This window comes from Carya illinoinensis, chromosome 11 (genome assembly GCF_018687715.1).
Source record: "Carya illinoinensis cultivar Pawnee chromosome 11, C.illinoinensisPawnee_v1, whole genome shotgun sequence".
Classification (NCBI taxonomy): domain Eukaryota; kingdom Viridiplantae; phylum Streptophyta; class Magnoliopsida; order Fagales; family Juglandaceae; genus Carya; species Carya illinoinensis.
In genome coordinates, this window is record NC_056762.1 from 27,391,820 (window position 1) to 27,401,228 (window position 9,409).

General features: G+C 37.6%; 1 long non-coding RNA gene across 1 annotated transcript; it reads left to right on the forward strand.

Moving 5' to 3' along the window:
* The first annotated feature begins 203 nt into the window (after positions 1-203).
* Positions 204-2,654, forward strand: LOC122282655. Its single transcript, XR_006230436.1, has 2 exons — positions 204-365; positions 1,610-2,654. It is a non-coding gene; the product is annotated as an uncharacterized LOC122282655 (long non-coding RNA).
* Positions 2,655-9,409: the final 6,755 nt, after the last annotated feature.

Consider the following 9,409-nt stretch of genomic DNA (forward strand, 5'->3'; position numbering starts at 1 on the left):
TTGAACTAGATTTCGGTTTGGAGGTCTTACACGCCACTTAGGATTTGGTTCTAGTTCCAACACAATCTCATGATGATGGAAAGGTATGAGGCACATGGTGGGGAGGATGCCATTTGGCATCCATGCACCAAGTTTTGGTTTCTAGAAGAGGGAGAACACGCCTATAAGAAGATGGAACCAAAAGACCAAGAGTCTTTTTGGACTTTTGAATACAAGCATAGAGAATTTTGGTCACTCACTTTCTCCTTATTCTCTACCATTTTCTCATCACCCAAACACCATTCACACCATCTTCTATCCACTCAAGTTTTTTTTCTAAGTATTTGCAAAGATTAGGATCATCTTTCTTCAAGGGAAGCCATGAGGTAAGGAGGCACCAACCATCTCTTTTCTTATTTCTCACACACGGCCAAAAGAGAGAGAATGCTTCATTTTCCCATATGTTCTTCATGAACAAATCCACACACACACATGACCATGGGAAGGAGAATGCTTTTAGTTTTGAGATGATCTTCCACATGAGCACACACATCATATTCAAAATACATAAGGTTTTCTTCCAAGAGTGAGAATTCGAACCATCTGTTGATTAAGATGTGAGGATGAATATTTTGGGAAGGAAAGGAAGGCCACGACCTATGAGAGAACTAGGATTTTATTCTTTAGAAGTTTCAAACCTATGAGAGAACCTTGAAGATTTGGGGTTTCTCTTGTTTTGAAGAATAAACTAGATCACTCATTCACTCATGCACAGCTTAGGGTTTTGAACGGATGGATTCCTATGACCTAGTTATTACATTTTTCAAATTTACTTATTTTACTTGGACGTTGGATTTTTTTAAGTAAATTTCAACTTACACTCGGATATCCTATGTATATGTTATGTAAACTCGTTTGTTTTTTCTTTTGTACGATTGTATTTGAGGTGATGATACTCTACCATGTTATATAATCAGTTTCTTACTTGTTTGCCTACCATGTTATTGAAATGGTTTGTTTCTATTTGGTTTACGTAATGGAAATGAGATGTGATGCCACATTTAGGGTTCGAACTTGCATGCTTTAAAACTTTTTGTGAATACTTGGTGTATGACCAAATCTCTTAGAGGTTCAACTTCACGGAATACTTGCTTTGTTATATATGTTCACTTTGTTATCTGCATGTGGAAAGTGAGGTTTAACTGCTTCCTATTATATGTTCGTGTATAGTCCGTGGGTGTTCCTTTAGTTTCTCGCTGCAATTGTTGTGGTTTGGATGAGATAGAGGATTGGGATCATGTTCTAAATTCAGGAGATATAGCCAAAGAAACATGGAAGAGGGCATTGGTGGCATTAGGTGTAAATTGTAGAGAGTTTACGTGCTGAATTATTGAATATTTTATATCTAGGACCAATATATTTTAATTAGTTTATTGATATTATTATTTGTTTTAGATGAAAATATGGTTAATAGGTATAAATTCAAGTTATGATTTAAATTAGTTAATATCATGATTTATGCTTAATTTTATAACTTATGATTTAATTGGGCAATATTTCCTCACACACACTCTGTATTTTTGATATTCTATTTTTTCTTTTAATTTATTTTTGAGTGTGTTATTTTCAGGTTTTTAAATAAATAAGATTGTTGGTGAGACAAACATTGCTGAGCGGAACATGTGCAGAGGGCTATGGAATTGGGAAACATTTCTTTTTGTTGAAGCGGCTATATTCTTCTTGTGGAACCCATCAACAGTTCAAAGATCAACAAAATGCAAAAAGAAATGGACTTTTTTTATTCTCCACTACATATGCACATGAACGGACATGAATTTTCTTTTCGTCATGGGACGTGGACCCCACACCAGTTCAAGTTGTTCAACTTTCTTACTTTTCATGAAAATGGACGCATGGGAAACAATGAATTTGTTCTTTTTATGACAACTACTACATGAGGAGTTGAAGGCAAGTGGCTGGACATGTGGACATCTGCAATGCACGGTTTGACCATCATGTAGCACATAAATTAGAGATATTTGCTGGAGCATTTCCCTTTTGCTTTTGGAAGCAAGCGCACGCGAGGTTTCTTCTCAAAACCCAGCAGTTTTTTTGAAATATTTCCTTATTTTTTTAGAAGTTGTTCTGCACAATTCTCACTGACAAAAAATAGCAGCACACTGAATTAAAAAGAAAGCAAACACAACAACTTTCTAACATAGATGGAATGCAGCTGTTCTTTTCTTGGTTCACGTAAGATGCAGCAGTCCTCCATTCACGAATGCGATCTTCTCTTACTGTTGGATGGACACATGTGGCTAGGAGATTTATTTTGTTTTCTTTCCTTTTTTTTTTTTGACGCACGAAATGGCTCTAAAAGAGAGAGGGGAAAGAGTTGTACAGGGATGTTTTATTTTATTTTATTTTATTTTTTTGGGGTCAAGTAGAGTTTTGCTAAGTTTTTCTTTTAGTTCTTAGGTTTTTTGCTCAAACTTATTTTTCCTTGAATTTTTGAGAGAATTCAGGTGGGGAAAGAAGACGACAATGCAGTTGTGAGCCCCTGGCCCAACTATTGTTGCCCATCCTTCCTCCATCTATAGCCATTTTTTTCAGTTTATTTTGAGAGAGAGATGATAGCGCAATTGTAGAGCCTTTGGCCCAATTGTTTCTGACCATCCATCTTTTACATGTTCAATTTGATGTCATTTTCTTTTTGTGCATTTAAATTTATGCTATTTAATTTTATGCCATTTAATTTTCCTCTTTACACTCAAACAAATCCAACAATATGAATTTGGTTAACAACCAGTACCTTTTCATTTCCATTTCACTCTTCTATTCATTGTGCATACCACCACTTTTGTTTATAAAACTTTTCACCATTTTATACGAGTTTGAATTTAAACGCACTTTCCTTGAGGAGATGATCTAGAAATTTTATTCCTAATTATTACGCAACACCCACCTGCACTTGGGAGAGCCTTTGTGCTGCTCATTTTTGAGCGAGTTAGGGAACGAGCTTGCTTTTGGTTTTGGTGTGCCAACAAGTCATCTCAAAAGGGAGTGTTGATTGGGTTGATGTCAATTTTAATCTCTTGGAAATTATGGAAGTGGTAGTGCTTAGCTAAGATGGAAGGAAGATGTGATTCAGTGGATAGTGTATGGTTGTCCATTAAACTTTGGTTGCAATAAATGTTTGGGAAGCTTCTTAAGGTTAGGGCTATATCTCGCTTGGACCATGCTATCCTTGAGGAACTTGAGGTACCGGCTCTACTTACAAATTTTTGGCATCCTATGCAGATTTCTCGGAAGAGGCCAACAGAAAGTTGGTTCAAGTTAAATATTGATGGCTCTTGTAGAGGTAATCCGATCAGCTATGGGGGAGGTGGAGTGGTGCGGAATGATAGAGGATGAGTGGTGGCACCTTTTTCAGCAAAGTTTGATTATGGTACAAATAATGAAGCTGAGCTTCGTGCATTATTTCATGGTTTATTGCTTTGTAGTGACTTGGACATCAGGAAGTTGGAGATTGAGTGTGACTCATGTTGGTGGTATAGTGGCTAGAAAAATTTTCTTGTATAGTTTGGTACTTATGGGATTTTTGGGAAGAGCTTATTAAGGTTATTCATGACTTTGATTACACGATTACACATCAACTTATAGGGGATGAATTGTACATACGTTGGTATTGATGATTTGCCCCTCCATTTGAGAGGTTTGATTAGATTGGATTATCTTGGCTTGCCTAGCTTTAGGAAATAATGTTTGGGTGGGGTTCACCTTTGTTACTAGTGTTTAGTATTTTGTTGGTAAGGCTTAGTGGTTTATAGTTTGTTTTGTTAAGTTTTCCTCCACCATAAGTGAGGATTGTTTTCAATAAAGTTTTGGAGGTGCCGTCTTCCTTTTAAAGAAAAAAATTGACAATGTTCCATTGAACACATTTAGAAGATTCTAAGTTCATGAAAAGTTGGTGTAATGTATATTTCAATGATGATATGTTTCAGCCATGACCATGGATAATGTGTTATCAATATATGTTTGAAGTTCTAAGTAAATATTCATGTATGCCGAGTTTTGCATGTTTCGGCCATGCATAGTACATGTGAAAATATGAATGCTTTGTTCCTTATCTGTTGTTCGAATATCTTAGAATTATTGATTAACAACATGGTTGCATGTTCTCTAATATTTTCAAGCCATTACGCAAAATGTATATGGTTGCACATGATTTCATGATGTATGGTTATGTTGAGTCTCAACATGCATTAGTATGTGTCTCATGAAAATATAAGGTTTCATAATCTATGTCACATGCATTAGGTTTGTGAAATTATTTCTAAAAAGAAAAGAGTAGTTTAAAGTTTTGTCACGACCCCAAATGCTCGGATGGGGCAACGCCCTAGTGAACTCCTCTCTATCCACTGAGGAGTGATTAAAAGGGAGTAGTAATTCTTGGGTCAAGGAAGTACAATTGATGTGCCTCGAATGTTCCTAAAAGAAAATGGTTCTGGACTGGGGTTGCACCTAAAGCTAGTGGGTGTCATACAGTGAAGGCGAAAAGGTGAACTGCTACACTAAGTATGATTAAGAATAAGATGTAGTCACCTTGATTAAATTGGGCCAATGGTTGATGTAGTAACTAGCGGGGAGCACAAGGTGCATAAGAGAGCCATGAAGTATCCAATTATATGTTAAAGTCAAGATTAAAGCCTTGAGCTCAAAGACATGTTATGCTATGTTATATGAATAAGAACCCGAGCTCATGTGTATGTTTAATATTCAAGAACGAAATGACGAAAATATGTTTTTATGAAAAGTTTATGAAAGATGTTACACATTGTGTTTTCAAAAGTCAAGTGCATAAGTAGAAGTTCATGTCCATGCATTCATTTTGGTTTGCTCTCGTATGCTTATGATATATGTTGTACTTTATTTGTTTACTTACTGAAATCTCATTGTGGTAGTTACACTACCATTCCCTCACTTGGAATGGTAGAAGTTGTAATAGGTACGCTATTCTCTTAGGATTATTGGGGGGGGGGGGGATTAATGAGCTAGTAAAGGACAAGTACTGTGATGCCCCCAAATCCCCACGCACGGACATGGGGAAATCGAGACGTCCGGTTAGTGACATCACAGGTCATCACTCTATCGACGAGTGTCAAGTGTGTGTAAAAGCAACAAATGTGCAAAAGAAAATGCAGCGAATAACGAAAGTCATATAACTAAGTACCAAAATTTTTCTTGTTTAAATATAAAGGTGTTCAAACATACATAATAAAATATTACATAACACTAATATTGTTTTAAAACCAACTACAAAGCATAGACTTTAACTCAGCACTCCGGCGGAGCCGCATCCTCGGGCTCAGCCTCCTTCTCTTCCTCGAACTCTGCACCAAAATCTACGGTACCAAAAATGGTGCCGCAGGTAAGTAAAATCCAAAGACCACTAGATAAAAACATATTAACTCAAACAACATGCATGAAAGAATGCAATGTACATGTCCCATAAAACCATAATTTTTCCACGCACGCCAAAAATTCCATTTGGCCCAAAAACATAACCTTTCCAAATATCCCGCCAAAAGTTACATTTGGCCCATATCCAACTCAAACCATTAACCAATTAATTCGTATGCACCACGACCTTCAGTAGGGATCATCCGCACACCCTGGCTCCTGTGCCACACTGCAGGTAACGACCACGCGTGTGACACCTAAACGAGCGATGCCCAGTTCCGCACTCCGCGCATTCATAGCCAAGCATCCTCTAGCCCTTGCCAGCAAAGGGCCACGGAGTTGGTGCGTAGAGCGATACCCAGTTCCGTGCCCGGCGCGTTCGTAGCCAAGCATCCTCTAGCCCCTGCTCCCGTCGTTGCCCAGCGACCACTCAGGGGACATCACTCAGTATATTACGCTCCCGAATGACCAGAGGAGCTCCACCGAGATAATAACCCATCCTGGCTTGGGCTCGTGAGACACACGCACCCGAAAATCTATTTACGCCAATAAAACAAGATTTTCTCGATTTAAAATAAAATGCACATATATGCAATATGTAACGCACGCCTCATGGCACAAATAACCAAGCAATCACAAACAACCAAAACCAAGCACTCCGTCCTCAATCCATCCGACCCCCGAACTCCTCGGACTCAGTCTGGAATCAGCCAACCAACAGTAAATAATTTATTGTATGAGCAAAATATATTTAAATCTAAAAGTAGGATTTGGAAAATACTTACAGCGCTATATATTAATTTTGGATGGATCGGTGCGCAGCAAACGGTGAAGGAAAAGTAACGTAACAGTGAAATTTCACTGTGGCCGTGGGTTGTAAAATACCCACTTTTGAACGGGAACAAACCAAAGCTCGGGATTGATAGAGAATAGCCTAGGGATGTTTATGAAGCTAAGGGAAGTGGATTTTGGCCGTGGGTGGCAGCGGAAATGGTCGGAAATGGGTGGGTTAGGACGGCAAGGAGTTGGTGATGAAGTGGTGAAGAGGTGGTGGCCGAAGGTGGAGCGACGGCGGCAAATCGAGGCTAAAATCGTGCAGCTTGATGGTGACTTTCCAGCTAAACGGCGACACGGTTGGGGATGAAAGTTGGTGGGGTGGTTCACCGGAGGGAGGGAAAGATTTTGGTGGTGGTGGTGTGGGCCACGTCGCCGGCGAGCGGCGGGTTTGGGTGGCTGGACGGATAAGCGAGGGAGAGGAGAGAGAGAGAAAGAAATCGCATGGGGAGGGGCCAATGCACGGGAAGAAAGGGAGGAAAAAAAAAGAAAGAAAAAGAAAGAAAAGGGACAAAGAGAAAAGGGAAAAGAGAAAAGAAAAGATGGAGGAAAGAAATGAGGTCCAATCCCCACCTCTAGAGTTCAAAAACTGATCCAACGAAAACTATTTTAAAAACCGTAAAACGACTAAATAATTTAAACACAATATCAAATAAATTAAAAACCAATTAAAATACATTAATTTAAAATAAAAGAACCAATATGTTAATTCAATTAAAAACAACCCTTAAGTGAAAATACACGCAAAAGCGGGTCATCACAAGTACACCTTAGAAGCTCATTATCATTTTATTGTAGACATGTTAAAGGTTACTGCGCTGTGACTCAAGGAAGTTTGTGAGACCCTTAATGAATCCAATGATGGGGGACTCCACTTCATTGCAATTTAAGAAAGATATGGGTTTCGTCTCGTGGTATCTCAAGCAAGCTCGAAATTCCTCACTTGAAACCAAAAAGGTCACTGAAGAGTTAGGACTGACAGAGCTAGATCCCTGAAGGACAAGGGGAGTTTTTCTAAGTCTAACTAAAGATGGAACCTTGTTGTTGGAACACTCGATTCTGTGAAAGAATGTTTTTGGCAAGCACAAAAAGAAAACAAAAGGAGAAGGGAAAAAGAGTACATTTTGATGACAGACAAATGATGGTCCCATGTTTTTGGGAGTTTATGAGACAATTATGTTTTTTAAAAGATTTTATGAAATCTGCTATTTTGGGATTTTATGCTACGATGCCATGATATATATTTTATTCTATTTGACCTAAGTAAAATTTTCACTGTGATATATTGCATACTGCTAGATTAATAGGTGCATTGTATCATAACTATCATGTATGGGGTATGTAGCCTTGTGTTACATGTCCTAACACTTCAGTCACTATCCAATCTCAAACGGGAGCTGGGGCGTCACACGAACAAATTATAAAAATATATCAATGGAAACTATACTCAAATAGAAACAAATAATATGGAGGAAGTTTCATGAGAATCGACTTACAATGATTTCGAAAAAATAAAGCAAGAACAGGCAAAAAAATTGCTAGAAACTTCCACTTGAGTTCTCTTCAAGTAAGTCAAAGAAAAGTGATAAAAGGGTGAAGGGGCTACAATGGAAGACCTATATTAGAGGAGAGGGCTGATGGGGGATGGGTGAATGATCACTTGATGGGGAGTTTGTAGCCAAAACAATGGACAAAACCATAGGCAACTCAACAAAGTGGGGTGGTGGTATTGGGTGGCTGTTTGGACTCCTATACATGTGCTATTATGGATGACATGTCAGCCATAGGACAACCTAGGGAGGTGGGGGACACTTTCTCAAGAAGCTTTGGATGAGTGATCCTTTTTTATGGGCCTAAATGAGCCTTAACTAAAAGGGCCTCGCTTTAGGATTTAAATAGGGTTTGGTTTAGGGGATGATTGGGGGAATGTGATGAGATGAAAGTTTTGTGAATAGTAGTAAGATAATTTATGAATAGTATTGAGATAGTTTGAGTTGAGTATTTATTGAGTTTTGGAAAATGAGAGAGAAACAATTGAATAAAAAATATTATAAATCTAAAAAATTGTTAAAACATAATTTTTTAATAATATTTTTGTTTTGCGATTTGAAAAAGTTGAATTATTTTTTATTTAGAAGTTTGAGAAATTTGTAATGATTAGTTTGAATGCGTTTGTGTTTAAATGATTTTTGGGAAGGAAATGAGATGACATGAGACGGCATGAGATGACAGGAGATGGAAATTATTTGCAAGCATCCCTGTTCTGTTTCTAGCAAGCCAAATTCTAATTTTTCTTAGCCTATTGAAATTACCAAGATATAAAGGAATAAACGAGGGTATAATAGCATGTATTTGAGTGGTTAATAGTGTTTGGAAGCAATTTAATCAAATGATTAATCCACTAAGCTAAAACAGGCCATTTAGGGTTTGGGGAAACAATTTAGGGTTTTGACTTCCATCATGGTTTTAGGGTGTCAATTGAGTCTCAAAAGTTTGGAGTTTCACTAGGGTTGAAACCCTCTTTTGTTTGGTCACAAAGTGTTTGGTTGGATGGAATAGTTTTTGGCTTAGGTGGCGTGATCATAATGCTTAATTTTCCTTCAATTCCTTCACATTTTCATCTCATGGTTCCTCTTAGTGCCAAATATCTGTCTTATGTTATTCATCAAGTATGGTTAAGATCTTGCCGAGTGTACACTAAAAACTCTCCAAGGATATTTTGGACAAAAATCGATCAGGGATTTGATAATTGTCTGAACCGGGTGCCACATGGCGCAATCTTGGGTGTTACTATTCACCTAAACATGGCAAAAATAAACATTTTACAATAAAATCTTAAATAATCATATGTGTCTAGTGGTTGAATTTGTTTCGTAAAATTCAACTCCTAAGTGCCTCAATTAAATCAAAGGCATTTCCAAGCACTTTTCATCCGAAAAATGAAAAACATATTATTGCACTGTAAAATTATTAGTATTCATCTCAAACTAATGATGCAATTCATTTCTCAATCTTATACTTCTAAGTACCTCAGATAATTTAAATGACACTTCTATCACCATAGCGAGTAGAAACTAACTATGATGACAGACTAAAACCTAAATAGTCACTCGATCCATGAAATCTTTCTTGG